Source organism: Canis lupus, chromosome 1 (assembly GCF_048164855.1).
Source record: "Canis lupus baileyi chromosome 1, mCanLup2.hap1, whole genome shotgun sequence".
NCBI classification, from domain to species: Eukaryota; Metazoa; Chordata; class Mammalia; order Carnivora; family Canidae; genus Canis; species Canis lupus.
Genome location: NC_132838.1, coordinates 53,379,349 through 53,387,777, shown reverse-complemented (window position 1 = coordinate 53,387,777; position 8,429 = coordinate 53,379,349).

Sequence of the window (8,429 nt, the reverse complement as noted above, 5' to 3'; positions counted from 1 at the left end):
AGAGCCTCTGTCTGATGCTGAAGTCATTATGCCCATCTCCAGGATGGACCAAAGTGCCCGAGCACTAGCCTGTCAAGGGAGCAGGCTCGTTTGCCCCTCATGTGATACTCAGGGGCCCACAGGACTTGCTGCCCTACTTCACCACCCTGGAAGTGGGCACCTCACAAATCCATGCCTAGTACACCAGTCCTGTCCTCAGGATCTGCTTCTGGAGCGAGCTCAAATTAATACAAATGTGATTGAAAACAAAAAGTTAAATTATTAATACTCAAAGCCTAACCAAATGTCAAAACAGGAGGGAATCATACCTGAGATGAAGTAGGAGATAGATAAGAAATGAAAGTGCTAACTACAGTCCAGATACAAGGCAGTTGGGAGCAATAGAGACTTTGGAAAAGCCAGCTGACTTTCAAGGCAGGAGAGAAAGGAGATTCCATATATGGATTAGAAGTTTTCCCAAGGAATTCAGAGTGACCTGGACAAGAGCAATAATTACAAAACTTGTGGAAAAAGTGGTTTGGAGTTGGAGAAAAATGCGTGAGAAATGGAGATAAGAGTTCAGTCTTGGTCTGAACAGAGAGCTGTTTCTTCTCATTCTGGTGTATTTTTTGATTTATAAGGACAAATGAAAAATAATCTTACAAAGACCCAGGAAAAAAAAACAAAAAGTAAACAAACCAAAAATGAGTTTCCCTCCAAACAGGAAAGAAAAAGATTGGCGTCATACTTCTTTAGAAGATGAAATGCAATGAGATGGTAAGACATGTTGTACAAGAAGTGAAGGAGGGCTTGTTACCTACTCAAGTTACCAAATGTGTGAGAAGGGGATGGAAAACTTTCCTCTGCTTTGGATGGAGTCAGAAATATTCAATGAATATGCCATTCCTGGATAATCCATTGAAGATAAACTCCAGATAACCAAGTGAAAAATGTAGACACTGAGAACACAAATCGGAGAAGTTAAGGGATGAAAGGGATGACTGACTTTCCTTTGAAGTATCAATGCATAATGAGAAAATTATCATGCACATCCAGAGTAGAAATCCCTTCTAAACCAAGAAACTGCAGGTAGATGGGTGGGATCCCGTGGTGCTGGCATCTGGATAGACTGTGAGTGTAAATCATCTACCTGGGGAAAAGGCGTGTGGCTGCCCCACGGAGCTGCTCTCCTGAGCCATGCAGGGAGTTAACAAGTGGAGGACTGACATTAGCAGGACACTCATAAACTAAAAGCTAGCCCTGCTGCTTCCAACTCCCAGGCCTTTGGAAAACAAATCACTGAAATATTCTAAGCCTCAGGATTTTTTTAAATCCACAAAATGGGAATTATAATTGCAGCAATATGGCAGTACTGTTATAAGCATGACCTGAGATAATTCAATTAAAATATCTAGTTACTCTTATTAGAGTGTCAGCCTTTCAGGTTGCTGGTTCGTGCTGATAAGCCTTTTCTGCTGGATGTGTGCCTGGAAGAAAGACGAGGCTCTCTGGATTTGCCCTAAGTACCGGTGCAAAGTCAGCCAGGGATAACATGCCTCCATGGGGTGTGGGCAGCGTGGCACCTGCGGGGAACCCTCCCCGGTTCTGGCAGCACGTGGACTGTGTGTCTCCGTTTCGCTGCTGCTGTGAGTTTTCCCTGTGTTTTCATAGAGAGCTTCACAGGTAAGTCACAGGCTGCCAGACACCACTTTAAACCTTCGCAGCCGAAGTATCGAACAGAATTAGAAAACTAGAAACAAAGTAGAATCACAGAAAAGGGGGGAAATCCGTGGGAATGCTGATCACTAAGACAGGCACCTACCAATTGTGGAAATTGCTTTCAAGGGATAATTAGTGTGAAGAAAACCAAAATATTATGCTTGACATAGAATCCCTGATATTATCTCGGTGACATTCTCTGAAACATCAAAGGAACAGGATAAAATCCTGTTTCAGAAGCAAATGCCAAACAGCACATCCTCTGAAATTAAAATATATTGCTTAAAAAAAGGGAAAATCTGTGGAAAAGAAAATACTTATTAGAAAAAGATGTGCCAAATTAATAGCAATCACATGAATCAATTCCAATCCAGATATCCCAATACTTTCTGTAAGTCTATTATTCATGATATATCCTCACCCAATTAAGCATATTATACATTGGGACCATTTGTGCTGTGAAATATATAATAAATCCTAAAATGTTGTTCAATTAAATAGTAACATGAATAACCTTTATGAAATCTGGTATTTTATTATCTGGTGTGTTATTTATTTATTACGTTATTTATTTACCTGGTGTATTACATTTTATATAATATCATTTCTCCTCAATACATTAATATTTAAGTCACTGTTGTACATGCTTGGAATTAGTTATTTCAAAGTGTCTTTTAATATTTTGTGAGGCTTTAGAAATATGATTCCTGGGGCATCTGAGTGGCTCAGTCAGTGAAGCAATAGACTCTTGATTTGGGCTCAGGTCATGATCTCAGGGTCTCGAGATCCAGCCTCACATGGGGCTCCAAGATCAGCCTGGCATTCTGCCCCACACCCTCTCTCTTGGGCACGCACACTTTCTCTTTCTCTCTCCCTCTCTCTCTAAAAACTAAATGAATAAATATTTTTAAAAAAACATGATTCAACTCTTAAATGAAAGGTTTCAATCATGATTTTTTTCCAATGATTTTATTTATTTATTCATGAAAGACACAGAGAGAGGCAGAGACACAGGCAGAGGGAGAAGCAGGCTCCCCGCAGGGAACCTGATGTGGGATTCGATCCTGGGACCCTGGGATCATGACACGAGCCAAAGGCAGACACTCAATCACTGAGCCACCCAGGTGGCCCTCATTCGTGATTTTTAATAGTGGTTATGTTGGGAAAAAATTGGAATTAAACTAGTTTTGAGTGTTTAAATATATTGTTTTACAATTATTCTTGGAATGTGGTTATAGAATATAAAGAGTTCACTTTCATCGTCATAAGCATCCTCTGAGGAACTTAGCAATTAAGAAAGACCCAGGCAAGACTGCTGAATTTAAGGGCACTGCAGATAATTCGGCACCACTTAAGGTCACAGAGTTACGAGGGTTCCAAGTGAAAGCTGCTTTGTGACGTTCTTGTCAGGAAGGGCTGCTTTTCTGAGCACCCGTATTGACACTCTACATTTGGAGACAAAGAAATATTCATTTATTCATTCATATATATTTATGTTCTGTGTTATTGTATGCCAAGATATATCTTTACCAAATATTGTGTTAGTACTGGGAAATGGAGATAAATTTGAAGAGGCAGAGAGAAATGATAAAAATTTGGGGCGGGGGTCCCAGGTAAGGTCTAAAGTGAACCTTGAAATGCTTAAAAAAAAAAGCAAATGCTAGGCTTTTAAGAAATTATTAATGAACCTATATCAGCAAGATCCAAAAGAATCAAGATTTGGTTGAAAGATCGCATATGAAACACAAAGTCTAATGAGAGAAGAAGCACTTCATTCTCGCTGACCCCACACCCTGCCCTCGGTGTCACGCTGCCCCTCCCCTCCGCTCCCCTATCAAGCCACCACTAGACAGTCCTTGCAAACAACAGCAAACAACTTTGTCTTCAGGGCACTCCCACTTTCCTTTGTAGGGTTTTTGGTTTGTTATGGTTTTTAAGCCAGAGGAGACTAATGCAAATGCTCTCTTAGAGCTTTAAAGCACCTGCTGGACCAGGAACAGTGAAAAATATTACAGACATTATCTCACTTACTCTGACAACATCACTATGGGGCTGGGTTGTTATCAATGATGATTTATCCAACCTTCTCCCATCAGATGAAGCTTTGCTCCTTCTGATCACATCTGTGGTCTTACACCATGGCACTTTGGAAAGACACTAGGGTAGTCGCTTCTGTGCTCTGGTGGCATGTCCCTACACTTCCTCTAAGCACCACCAGATGACAAAATTTTGATCCTTGGCAGCATAAACTCATGCCAGCCTTCACATTTGGATCTGTGTATCTAAAGAAAATTAATTCTTTATTGTTTAAATTTGATTCCTATGACTAATTCTCAATCATTACCAAGACTTAAAATATAATTCAGAGGCATTTTTTGAAATATCCTTAAATACCAATCTCAAATAGGAGCAGTTGGTTTTATAACACTTTAATACGCTTTCTGAGCGTCTGTCAGAGAATAACTTTGACTTAAAATAAAATTGCTTTTCTTATCTGAAGCCTTCTGTGAAGCTTGAACACAGTATGGCAGGGTCTACTTCTACCTGTAATGAAGACTTTGCAGTTTGCCTCGGCATCGGCCCCATATCAAACCTCATAGCCTCTCTTGTCATAGAATTCACTTATAAGGTCTCTGAATGGAGCTACCCTGTCTGCTGTAATCATTGATGCTTCTGATCTTTAACTACACAACTCACTTACTAGTCATATTACCCACCATCCTCAAACCCATAATAGGATTTATATCATCCAGTTTGGGGAAGAATTAAATAAGTAATACACATAAAACTCTTTTTTAAAAGATTTTTATTTATTTATTTGAGGGAGAGAACACAAGCAGGGGAGAGGGAGAAACCCCAACTCTGGGCTCTATCCCAGGACCCAGGATCATGACCTGAACCAAAGGCAGACACTTAACTTACTGAGCCATCCAGGCTCCCATCCCCACATGTAAAACTCTTAACCTGCATATAGTAAGCTCTCAATAACCTCCTATTATAAATATTAGTGTTTTATTGCTCTATGTGTTATATAATCCCATGCCAAGAGATGGAAGGATTCTCTTTTTATTACTCTCATAATAATAAAATGGAATTTAGGCAAAGATAAGATTTGTAAGTTGACTTTAGCAATAAAATAATAAAATATCAATTTCATATTGTTTTAAATTTCTACAAAACCTTTTGTTTCTCTGTCCCACCCCTTTACAGATAGGAAGAGAAAATTGTCATAGCAAAGATAGCCTAATGAACCCTCATTTTAGCATTTGATAGATGCTCAATGATTGGAAATAATTGTTTCAATTTTAAGAAGCTGGGAATTTTTCTTTGTCCTTCAAAGTATATACCAGCTCTGCTTGCATTTTGCTGCAGGGACTCCCATTTTGTCTTCCTTCTGTAGCTTCCTCCATCATACCTAGGCTGCCATACTCTTCTTCTTAGCGCACCAAAGAAACAAGCAACAGTGTAGAAAATTTCAAATTCTACCTATATCCAATTTGAGACTTTCCAAAAGTTATTTTTTATCACTTTAAATAATAGTCAAAATATCTCTGTAGCATTCATCAGCCTGCCAAGATGTGAAGAGACAGTCTACCAGCTGAGTGTGAAGGATGAGCAGTAGGTCATGGCCAGCGGGGCTTCATCATAACCCAGGCTCCTGGCGGTATCAAAAGGAACACTCTTTTGGCAGAACAAAGTCCAGTTTCAGATGTCATAATGAAAGACTGTGCCTTTGTCTATTTTGCATTTAACTTAAGCCCAGATAATTTCATTCAATTTAGCTTGATTTTGTGCTTGTCTGTTCTCCTTGACAGTATAAAAGTTATGGTTCTACTTATGTTAAAGATAAAGTTTTTATTTATTTTTTTAAAAGATTTTATTTATTCATGAGAGACACAGAGGCAGAGATACAGGCAAAGGGGAAAGCAGGCTTCCTGCGGGGAGCCCAATGCAGGATTCAATCCCAGAACCCTGGAATCATGACCTGAGTCAAAGGTAGATGCTCAACCACTGAGCCATCGAGGTGCCCCCAAAGTAAGGTTTTTAAAATAATGAAATAGAGACTTTGAGTAGTCATCCAGCAAAGGAGGCATTTTCTGTCAGGCAGATTCCTTAAGCCAAGACCTTAAGCTAAGACCAAAAGCCTTGAATATAGGACCTTGTTTTTGTGTATGGTAAAAGATGTTAAAAATTCCTATCAAGAGGCAGAACCAGGACATGGTGTTTAAAAATGCAGAACTTAGCACCAGCCTGATCAATTCACTAAGGAGTAACCTTGTATGAGTGATAAAAGCTTTGTGTCTCAGTTTCCTCCCCCACGAAATGACAGTAGCATTGTTACCTACTTCATGGGTTCAGGGGAGGATTAAATGAATTAATATGTACCTTTAATAAAAGATACTTAGAAGAGTACTATGTCAACAACTGATGTTGACATAAAAAGAATCTTACCTCTGAGTGTGTAACAATGAATAAGCAAGCATAAAAACACCTCAATCTGAGTAATATTATTTAACTCTGGAAATTTGGTAACTCCATGCTTCTGTTCATGACACAGAACTCTAGTACCTATATGGATGTCTTCTTAGAGGCAAATTTATTTTTTGAATAAAATATTAGTCCTCCTCCAAGCTACCTAGTGGCACACCTCTAGGTGAAGTGAAGATTGACTTCCATTTGAGCTGTATATGTGTTTTGGAGAAAGCCAGGATCTACAGATCTATCTATGGAAATGATAACAATATTGGATCTTCAAATACATGAATGTGGCATAGTTTGTCACTCTTGTCCTTCATTCTTCTTAATTCTTTGATTCCTTCTTAGTTCTCCCAATACTATTTTGTAATTTTCTGTGTAGAACTCGTACATATCACTCATTAGATATATCCATTTAATTTTTAAAAATTTTAATAATGTTAATTATAGATGTCATTTAAAATTTTTAGTGTTGCTGGTATATACACAAAATGATTTTTGTATACTATGGCATTTAGCATCTAGCAATCTTATTAAGTTCATTTATTAATTCCAGGTAATTCATTTTTCACCATTTTTTATAATTTTTGTTTTTGTTTTCTTACCTTATTCCAATGTCTAGGATCTCCAATGCTTTTGAGAATACAAATGTGCCTCTCTTTATGGGAAATCTTAAATTATATATTCAACTGAATTCAGTCTTGCTGAGTTATTTTTCCTAGAAATTGGTTCATTTTATTTAAATTTTCAAGTGTACTGAAAAACTTTATTATATTCTCTTAACACCTTTTGAAATCTGAAGTATCTATAGTGCTATACCAGACTCATTCTAGACATTGGTAATTTGTATATTTACTCACTCATTCTACTATTAAAAAATATTTTATTTATTTATTCATGAGAGACAGAGACATAGGTAGAGGGAGAAGCAGTCTCCTTGTGGGGAGCCTGATGCAGGACTCGATCCCAGGACTCTGGGATTATGACCTGAGCCAAAGGCAGGTGCTCAACCATGAAGTTATCCAGGCACCCCCAATTTTTTTTTACTAGATGCTTGTTCATTGTTTTAGTCCTTTAAAAGAACCAATTATTGGTTTGTTGATTTTTCTCTATTATGTTTATATTTTTCATTTTTAAAATTCCTCTTATTATTCTCTTCTTTCTATCTTATTTGGTGTTACTTGCTACCTTTTCTAATTTTTGAGAATAAATATATACATCATAAATATTCAGACTTTTTTTCTTTTCTTTTTTTTCTAATACATGTCTTTAAGAATATAAAAATCCCTCTCAGAGGCATTAGCTGCATTCCACAAGTTTTATATGTAGTATATTTTTTAGCATTTCTTTCAAAATTCTTCGAAATTTCCATTGTGCATTTTGCCCATCACTTATGTAGCAGTTTATTGTTTAATTTCAAGATTTTAGGGGCACCTGGGTGTCCCAGTGGATTAAGCCTCTGCTTTTGGCTCAGGTCATGATCCCAGGGTCCTGGAATCGAGCCCTATGTAGGGCTTCCTGCCCTGTGGGGAGTCTGCTTCTCCTTCTCCCTCTGCCCCTCCTCACCTCCCCCACTTGTGATCTCTCTGTGTGTCTCAAATAAATAAAATCTTTAAAAAATAATAATTTCAGGATGTTAATTAGAAATTTTATCTTTTTATACTATCATTTCCCAGCTTAATTCCACTTTAAAGAGAATATATTCTGAATGATTTTAATACTTAGAGGTGTTGAACCGTGCTTTATGGCCCAATAATAAGTCAATTTTGATAAAGCTCTTTTTTTAAAATTGTTCTCATTTGGGGGCTTGGCATTAAATACATGTCCCTTTGTAGTTTGTAATTTGTTGAGCAGTTCTCCTGTAACCTTACTGATCTTTTGTCATATGTATTACCTGCTATGGAGGATATGCGATAAACCTCTCCATTGTGATTATGACTTTATCTATCTTCCCTCTTGGTTCCATATTTTTGCTCTATGTATTTTAAAACTCTATTTTGGGAATCATAGGGATTTAAAATGCATACCTTTTCCTGATAGATTGACCCCACTGTGATTTATGATCATAATTCTTGACACAGATTTCCTTATCATGTTCTTCTCTGGTATAGCTAAACCATTCTTATTTTGATGAATTTTGAATGCTAGTTGCTTCCAAACACTTCATTGAAACTTCTGCTTGTATATTTTAATTTTGTATCTTATAAATAGGATATAGAGAATTGTGTCTAGAATCTTAGTTCATTTGTTTATTG